Genomic DNA, 9727 nt, shown 5'->3' on the forward strand with positions numbered 1-9727 from the left:
GCAGCAAACGTAGATTCATCATGGCTATGATTCTTCAACTGTACTATCGACATCATTTTCAACCCTCTTGGTTGATGGATGTTTTTCTGAATGATCATCGGGTTAGACTCCATTACTACTAGACATTTTGCTAGGGGCATGTAAATGACTTTGTGTTTAAGTAGAACGTTCATTCCTGACACGATGTCGAAGTCATCCATTTCAACTATCACTAAACAATTTGCCTAGTCCAAGGCTCCAGCTTGATTAGAGTTCTCATTGTGACTCTTAAGACAGGCAAAGCTTCCAATTTGACGGCGTTCATCTTTCCTGTATCTTGATGCCAAAGGATGTTAAAATATTTTGCATCGGTCTCCATCATGAGTTGTGGGTGGCTCTAGAGTTGAGAATGGCGTTCCTTACTACTTTGTGCTTTACCCAAACCTCAACATACATAATATATATATATTCATTTAACTATAACACATATGGTCCATGAAAGAATTGTAACTCTTATGCTCATTAATATTATAATGGCTTCTACCTAAATTATAACCTAAAGTTGATAATTGATGTCCAATTAGCCAACCCTAAATTTGTAATCATTGTGGAGTGATTGAAATTACAATGAAAGTAGTTTAAACTCCTAGTATCTTAAAGGAAGTTGGTCTCTTCTAATAAAACACGAAGTTCTCTTTAATATCATTAATCCAATTATGCTAGACATAAAACTAAAACTGTGTTCAATTTAACTCCATTTTATTGTCATCTTGAATGACGTGTAGGATATATTCTTGATTTACCTTGATATTTCATATTAGTTGAGCTTTTTGCAAAATCACAATTAGACAACAACAACGATGAACTTGGGTCTGTTTATTATTTTAAAGAAAATTTCTTTCTCCATCTTATTCCTAATAACTCTGCAACTAAATTCATATTATGCTAAGAAACAAATTTTTTGGGTTGTAGTTTATTCGATAACACTTGCATATTAGAAAAATTCAACATTACATGCCTTACTTACAAGTTTTTATACTAAACCATCAACTTTTTATTTTATAGTCCAACAACCACTCAAGAAAATAGATTTCAAACTTGAGAGAAAAAAATATATTGAGTAGGAGTTAAAAATGTTGCAATTTTTTAAGAAAGGGCGTTTGGTCTAGTGGTATGATTCTCGCTTAGGGTGCGAGAGGTCTCGAGTTCAATTCTCGAAATGCCCCTATGTTCATTTCTCTCAAGATGAGCCTTTAGCACTAGCAACGTAGTGCTTTTTAATATCACCCTATGTAATTATTCTTTTTTCTTCTCTCTATACTATGTAATTATTCTTTTTTCTTCTCTCTATACTAACCCTATGTAATTATTCTTTTTTCTTCTCTCTATACTAACCCTATGTAATTATTCTTTTTTCTTCTCTCTATACTATGTAATTATTCTTTTTTCTTCTCTCTATACTATGTAATTATTTCTCTATACTAATTACCCTATGTAATTATTCTTTTTTCTTCTCTCTATACTAATTACCCTATGTAATTATTCTTTCTTCTTCTCTCTATACTAATTACCCTATGTAATTATTCTTTTCTCTCTATACTAATTACTCTATGTAATTATTCTTTTTTCTTCTCTCTATACTAATTACCTTATGTAATTATTCTTTTTTCTTCTCTCTATACTAATTATCGCAAACCCTATGTAATTAGGGTAATTATTCTTTTTTCTTCTCTCTATACTAATTACCTTATGTAATTATTCTTTTTTCTTCTCTCTATACTAATTATCGCAAACCCTATGTAATTAGGGTAATTATTCTTTTTTCTTCTCTCTATACTAATTATCGCAAACCCTATGTAATTATTCTTTTTTCTTCTCTCTATACTAATTATCGCAAACCCTATGTAATTATTCTTTTTTCTTTTCTCTATACTAATTATCGCAAACCCTATGTAATTATTCTTTAACTCTATGTAATTATTCTTTTTTCTTCTCTCTATACTAATTATCGCAAACCCTATGTAATTATTCTTTAACTCTATGTAATTATTCTTTTTTCTTCTCTCTATAGTAATTATCGCAAACCCTATGTAATTATTCTTTAACTCTATGTAATTATTCTTTTTTCTTCTCTCTATAGTAATTATCGCAAACCTTATGTAAATAATTTAACAGTTCTTCTCTCTATAGTAATTATCGCAAACCCTATGTAAATAATTTAACAGCGGTCGAGATCTAAATGATATAATAAGAATTGCTCATGGATTTCATTAACAAAGAAAATAAATGAAATAATGATGATACATTCCATAAACAACTTAATATATAGTCCATAATAAGGGCATTTGGTCTAGTGGTATGATTCTTGCTTTGGGTGCAAGAGGTCTCGAGTTCGATTCTCGGAATGCCCCTCCAAAAGAAAAAAAGGAAAGGAAAGCGTGGCAATGCACAAATTATGCAAGATAATATGATTTAAAATGTGGTTGTAGTTTTTAAACATTGAACCAAGAAGATGAGAATAGAGAATGAAATTCTTGGGAGAATAAAGATCTTCTCAGTTCGATTCTCAAAATGCCCCCAACAATATTATATCAAAATGAATTATGCTGTCACAGCTGTTGTATTCTTTCTAGGACTTTTTAGTCAAATAGGTCATCTATTGTCACAATCTTTTTAAGGAAGATGCGCCGAAATAACCGATGAAGAAGTTTCAGAGAGTCATAGGTTCGAATCCTGTCACCTTGATGTGGTATTCTCAGGGGGCCGAAGTGCAAAGCCCCGTAGTCCATCCGTGGTTAGGAAGGCAGGCATGTTGTCCACTGTCGTCACATAGGTCATCTGCCGTCACAATCCTTTTAAGAAAGATGCGCCCAAAGATACTTATATAAGGATTATTATATCAATATGGCTATGCCATTTTTATAAATAAAAGAGAGTAATGTACCACGAGCACATATAGAGAGAGGAAAGATACTTATATAAAGATTATTATATCATTATGCCTATGCCATTTTTATAGATAAAAGAGAGTAATGTACCACGAGCACATATAGAGAGAGGAAAGATACTTATATAAAGATTATTATATCATTATGCCTATGCCATTTTTATAGATAAAAGAGAGTAATGTCCCACAAGCACATATAGATTGAGGACTTATTGTAAGTAAAGAAAGCAATCTAGTAGTTATAATGCCTACTTATGGAGAGGGAATTTGATGAATTCCACAAAAGATAGGAGCTTATAGGATGGCGGTAGCATCCGATGCATATGACAGAACTTCTTCACAGTTGCAATATCTGACCAATGAATATTATTGTCATTTATAGCTTCTATCACAATAATATAAAATTTGGGGTCAAAGCCTATATGGGACTGAAAAGACCATTCACCACACGCGTGTAAATTAAATTATATCTACCACCTCTGAAATTTTCCACGGCAAACCTTCCAAAAGCTTATACTTCTTCATTATTGACATCCTTAATTGGAACTAGATTTTAAGGCAAATCTTCTCCACGACTCACTTTGGAACACTTTTATAGATAGTTTCAACAAACTTACTTTTCTCGTGAATACTTTGGAGTTTAATATTTATAGTTGGAGAACGCTATTCAAATTGATATGGTCGAATCTTACAACAAAGTCTAATTGAGCCTCCCTCTATTAGGAGCTAGCTTCGAATAAAATTCTTTAGTTTAGACAATGGTTGCATTGTTTTAGTCAAACAACCAAGACTAGTGTATTACCAATAGTATAAACATTTTGTACGTATATTTTCTTACATATTAACAATTGTATACAAATAATAATTAAATTTATGAGTAGAAGTTTGGATGGAGTTTTATTAAATAGGTAATCTTAAGTTATATCTAAAAATATATAAGATTTTTTTTTCTTTTTATATACATTTAGGAGAACAAAACAAAGATTTAACAAGATGTCATTCATGCCATGTTTTAATTTTTATTCTTTCTTATTTCTCAAAGATTAAAAAAAAAATTATTCTCTCTCAAATATGGTTCGTTATTTGATTATTTTCTCTTGAGTGAATTTTAAGTGAAACACATTCTCTACCCAAGTAATTGCAAGATGCAAGCTTCACACTAAGAGGAATCAAAGTCCCAAGTATCAACGTCATTAAGTGTCAATTTTTAGTCTCCATCTCAACATAAATTAAACTTATTTTCGTGGAGATATTTATTTATAAAAGCAAAATATCTCAAAGTCACAAAAAAAAAAAAAAAAAAAAGATATAGATACTAGACATAAATATGATACCAAATAGATATGGTAATATGTCATTCTTAAAAAACTAGGACACCGATATGACAATGATACATTAATTAAAAAGAATACTAAATTAATATTAACTTAATCAACAAAAATTTACTAAAGTCGCGATTAAGAACCTACTAGTAGGCTACTTACCAAGTTTGCTCACTCCATGTTTATCATTTTTTTTCAAGTAACTAAGAGTTGGCCGTGGATGAGTGGACTTTGGAGTGTGAGCCATGGACTAAGCTCTAATTTTAATCTACTATTTTTTGTTCTTCTTTTGAGTCTGCTTCTTATTTTGTGTTTATAACGAGTATGTATATGTAACACCCCAAAAATAAAGGAAATTATCTCCCATAAGAATAAGCCACTCATGAAAGACCCAAAGGATAGAAAGAAAAAAAAAATTAAAGGATTAAGCAAGCACAAACGACTTAGTCAAGTCACTCTTGTACCCCAACAAGTGATTTGAAGGAGTTAAAGGCCTTTTGAAAAGGATTGGAAAGAAAAAAGTAAATCAAAATGGCAAAAAAGTCATTTTATCAATTATCAAGAATCTTTCCCGATTTGTAATTCCTTATCTAGAAGGAATCTCAAGATTCAAAAAAAAGGGAAAAATGATTAAAAAAAAAAAAAAAAAACTATGAGAAATTTGTAGAAAAATTTTGGATTTTTTTTGAGAAAAATAATAATAAAATATTCGAAAAGTGGCAAATTACCAAAATACCACTGGAAGAATGGATAATTACAAAAATGCCACTCTAATTAGAATAAGAGCATCTACTGTGACCATCCGAGCAAAATCTTTCGAACTCAAATCTCAACCGTCGGATCTCCTCCAAAATTTGATATGATCTAGAACGAACACACACGGATCATCACATCGAACGACTAGTATTCAAAGCCAAAGTCGGTAAGGCTATGATCGAAGTTGATATCTCCAAAAAATTATCAAGAAAGTTCGATCTCTAAATAACGAAGATTCTGGAGCTCTCAATGTCGGTTTAAGCTCCTCCTATAAAGTCTGAAGTAGGAGCAACAATACGGAATAAGAATCGAGAAAGATCGATCCCCCAATCGAAGGCAATAAGCATTTAGATTGTGGGTCTCCTACTCTCAGATTTCTTCCAAATTCAAGAGAAATCCTCCACCATTTCTCTTCAAACTTCTAAATAACGAAGAATCTGGAGCTCTCAATGTCGGTTTAAGCTCCTCCTATAAAGTCTGAAGTAGGAGCAACAATACGGAATAAGAATCGAGAAAGATCGATCCCCCAATCGAAGGCAATAAGCATTTAGATTGTGGGTCTCCTACTCTCAGATTTCTTCCAAATTCAAGAGAAATCCTCCACCATTTCTCTTCAAACTTCTAAATAACGAAGAATCTGGAGCTCTCAATGTCGGTTTAAGCTCCTCCTATAAAGTCTGAAGTAGGAGCAACAATACGGAATAAGAATCAAGAAAGGTTGATCCTCTAATCGAAGATAATAAACGTTTAGATTATGGGTCTCCTACTCTCAGATTTCTTCCAAATTCGAGAACAATCCTCCACGATTTCTCTTCAAACTTATTCCTACCATTTCTCAACAAGATTACCCACAAGTTCTATGAAGGAATAGAATGCTGAAAGTGCCTAGAAACCATTCCCCCAATTCAATCAGCCATTGAAGAACTTCAAGAAAAACTTGAAAATCCAATTCGAGGATACATGATGACTCGTCGTGCAAGAATGATTCCAATCAGTTTCTACACTACCAAGGAATGCTTCCATAGAAGACCACAAAGAAAAATAACCTCGAGAGCGTGTCGAATTGAAGGAAATAGGTTTCAAAATTAAATTGGGGATAAGAGTTCCTATCTACGGTCTCTTTTCCTTCAAATTAAGGATTCCTCTAGGTTTAGAGGAAGAAGTTGAGTAAACTTGATGAAGGAATCGAGAGCTGAAACGTCGTAGAATAAGCTACCCACGAGAAGTTATGAACTTTGGTAGCGAATATCTTAGGCTACGATCCACGAGAAGTTATGAAGTAAATCCCTAGCCCTTTCTTGTAACATCCATCTTTAAGTTTTACGAAGAAATCGAGGAAAGAAACGCTGAAAAATGTGGCTGTACAGGCCGAGTTTCAGATGGCGGCGATGCGAAAAAATGCGCATCTTCTTCCTGTTCAGAGGAAGAAAACGATGATACGGCCAGTTCAACTGAATTGTCCAAGTCAAATCAAAATTTGACCTTTTCTCGTGTTTTCTCAATAGATCTTATTTTATGAAATTTTTTATGAATCCTTATCCCGTGAGGTTATATTAGGTTATGAAGTTTGGGAGTTATTGGAAAACTTTAGTTAGCGAAACCAAGATATGGGAGAAAATGCTCATCACGATCCATATAACTTTACCTCCAAGGATAACTAAAGTGGTATCCCTGAAATAATAGATTCCCCAGATGTACCCTTGGTCTCTAATAGCTACTACGTGCACAACATCATGCTGGGCTATTCCTAAGAACTTATAAGTTCCAAGCTTGACCCAAGACGTTATGCATAAACCTAGGATCACCAAGAATTCAAGCAAACATCATGCTTAACAAGTTGCTAAGATCCATGCCTGAAGTAACCATTATCTCACTTCACGAAGTGTACCGCGAGGCCCCTATTTCTCTTTAGGTGGGATGCTATGGTATATGTACCATGAGCAGGATTCCATGATGAACTTATTATCTCCCTCACCTAAATGAGATGCCCTGCACCACGATTTGCTAGCAGGATGCCATGATTATGACAACGCCACCTATGCACTCATGGGGAGAAAATTAAGAGTTACTTCGGAAGACTTTTCATGGTTAAGATACGATGCATGACATGACAACCTCTAAGGTTTAGTTACTGAAAAACGAAACAAGAAGTCATATCCTAGCTCAAGGCTTAGACATGCTCCAAATTACCAACTAATTTCTATAAGGTCTATTTTATATGACATGAGAATAAATTCAATTCAAGTTGGTTGAAGCAAGTTCGGAACCTAAAACTCATGCTAGTTATTATGGGTTCAAATGATTACGTTAGAAACATACAAGATTGAGAACCAACGAACCAACAACAATACCTCAAGCAGAGGTCATGTTCATGAAGCCTTGGAAGGCATGAAGTAGAGCAAGTTCGGAATAACTCAAGAATGTTTTATTACCAACTATTTTCTGTAAGGTCTATTTCATATGACATGAGAATAAATTCAATTGAAGTTGGTTGGAGCAAGTTCGGAACCTAAAACTCATGTTAGTTATTATGGGTTCAAATGATTACATTAGAAACATACAAGATTGAGAACCGACGAGCCAACAACAATACCTCAAGCAGAGGTCATGTTCATGAAGCCTTGGAAGGCATTGGAAGGCATGAAGCGGAGCAAGTTCGGCCATGTTCATGAAGCCTTGGAAGGCATTGGAAGGAATGAAGCGGAGCAAGTTCGAAATAACTCAAGAATGTTACACCTTATGCCTCAAGAAAATTTGTGTTTTCGCATCAAATGCTAGGTAACACCCTTTTGTTTTAAAATGTCTTGTGTTGCCGTTCCCTATTCTATGTTATCGCATCAAGGTCATTTCATGAAGGTCCTACCAGGAGTTGAACCCAAGTGCTAACCACTACACCATAGAATCCCTTATAAAAATTTATTTTGGAATGATTTTCCTATTTTATGCAGATTCCACAAGAAGAGAGATCCCATCACGAGTCAAACTCAAGTTATTGGATTCAAAGTTCTAGAGATGTTTTATCTAACTCGTTGTGATCTTGAGCACCTTTAGAGTGGTTGCAGAAGTAACCCTCCAGTGTTGATTTGACATGTTGAGGGTATATGTGATGGATTTTGCAGGAAGCTGGGATAAGTACCTACCCCTTATGAAATTCGCTTATAATAATACTTGCCAAGCCACCATACAAATGGCCACATACGAGGTTCTCTATGGACGAAGATTTCGATCCCCTATCTTTTGGGAAGAAGGAGGTAAAACGACAACTATTGGGCCAGAGCTGGTACAAATTACCGACGCCGCAGTCCAGAAGATTAAAGCTAGGATGCAAACCGCACAAAGCCGAGGGAAAAACTATGATGACCTAAGGTGCAAGGACATGGAATTGTAGGTAGGGGATCATATATTCCTAAAGGTAGCACCCCATGAGAGGGGTGCTCAGGTAGGGTAAAAAGAGGAAGCTAAGCCCTAGGTTTATCCGTCCCTTTGAGATATTAAAAAGGATTGGATCTGTTGCCTATAGAATCGGGCAATGCCCAAACTTGTCTGCAGTACATAATATCTTTCATGTATCCATACTACAGAAGTATACCCTAGATCGTTCGCATGTACTGGCTCATGAAATTCTCTTCTTGATAGATGACCTAATGTATAAAGAAGACCCGATTCAAATAATAGACAAGAAAGTCAAATGATTGAGAAACAAGGAAATCTCTCATGTTAAGGTCCTATGGAAGAATCATAGAGTAGAAGAAGTCATTTGGGAAATAGAAGGCAAATAAGAACCTTGTACCCTGACCTATTTTAGAATAAGCACTTTCGATGACGAAAAGTTTTCAAAGGAGAGGAGAATTTGCAACACTCAAGGTCTCCAATAAGAGACAGTGTATAATCCCTACTAGGTTGTATTTAGAAGCAAAGAACAAGTAAGATTGAAAAAACATTGAGAAAATGGTACTTTTTCTAATTTTTATAAACTTCACGGATCATTAAATTTTTTTATAGAATAAGAATTACAATGTGCTTAAAAAATGAAGGCTCCAATCGGAGAAGACTTTTCTAGTAGAAGATTCAGCAAAATCAAGAATGAAATTATAGAAATTCTAGACGTTTCAATGGTAGTGGAAAATCCGTCTATAAATTATGAATTAGGGTAGACTATTGGGGGCAAGAAGCAAGCTTAATCGAGTACCCAATCGAGAGATACAAGTTTTTTGTTTTGGGGTATCGTGTTCATGGGTTTACCTCGAATTCGAGAACTATAGTCCACTATTCATTTCCAAACTTGTTCCTGCACCTTCTAAATAAGTTTACCCATAAGTTTGGTGAAGGAAAGAGATCCTCAAAGTGCTAGTAGGTTTTCACATGAATTAGTCCACGTTCGGTTACCCTCTAATGTTTTCTTAAGCTAAAACCTTAACTCCTAAAGCCTAACCCATGATATTATGTATAAACCTAGGTTCATCAATAATCCATGTACCAAGTACCTAGATGATAAGTGGAAATCACTACAAGGGGAGTAAGATTCGGATTACCTTGTTGATCGAATATCTCAAGGCAAGAACATTGTTTGAGATTCGAATCACTCCACAAGCAAGATTGATCACGTCTATCTTGAATGATTCTTGTTGATCAAACATCTCAACGCAAGAACACTTACTTGAGATTCGAATCACTCCACAAGCAAGATTGATCTTGTCTAGCTTGAATGATTCTACATGCAACC

General features: G+C 34.5%; 2 non-coding genes across 2 annotated transcripts; both read left to right on the plus strand.

Moving 5' to 3' along the window:
• Nucleotides 1-1133: 1133 nt before the first annotated feature.
• TRNAP-AGG lies at nucleotides 1134-1205 on the plus strand. Its single transcript has one exon. It is a non-coding gene; the product is annotated as a tRNA-Pro (tRNA).
• A 1113-nt stretch (nucleotides 1206-2318) lies between these two features.
• Nucleotides 2319-2390, plus strand: TRNAP-UGG. The gene has a single exon. It is a non-coding gene; the product is annotated as a tRNA-Pro (tRNA).
• The last annotated feature ends 7337 nt before the right edge of the window (nucleotides 2391-9727 follow it).

This window comes from Cucurbita moschata, unplaced genomic scaffold (genome assembly GCF_002738365.1).
Source record: "Cucurbita moschata cultivar Rifu unplaced genomic scaffold, Cmos_1.0 Cmo_Scf00114, whole genome shotgun sequence".
In the NCBI taxonomy this organism is placed as follows: domain Eukaryota; kingdom Viridiplantae; phylum Streptophyta; class Magnoliopsida; order Cucurbitales; family Cucurbitaceae; genus Cucurbita; species Cucurbita moschata.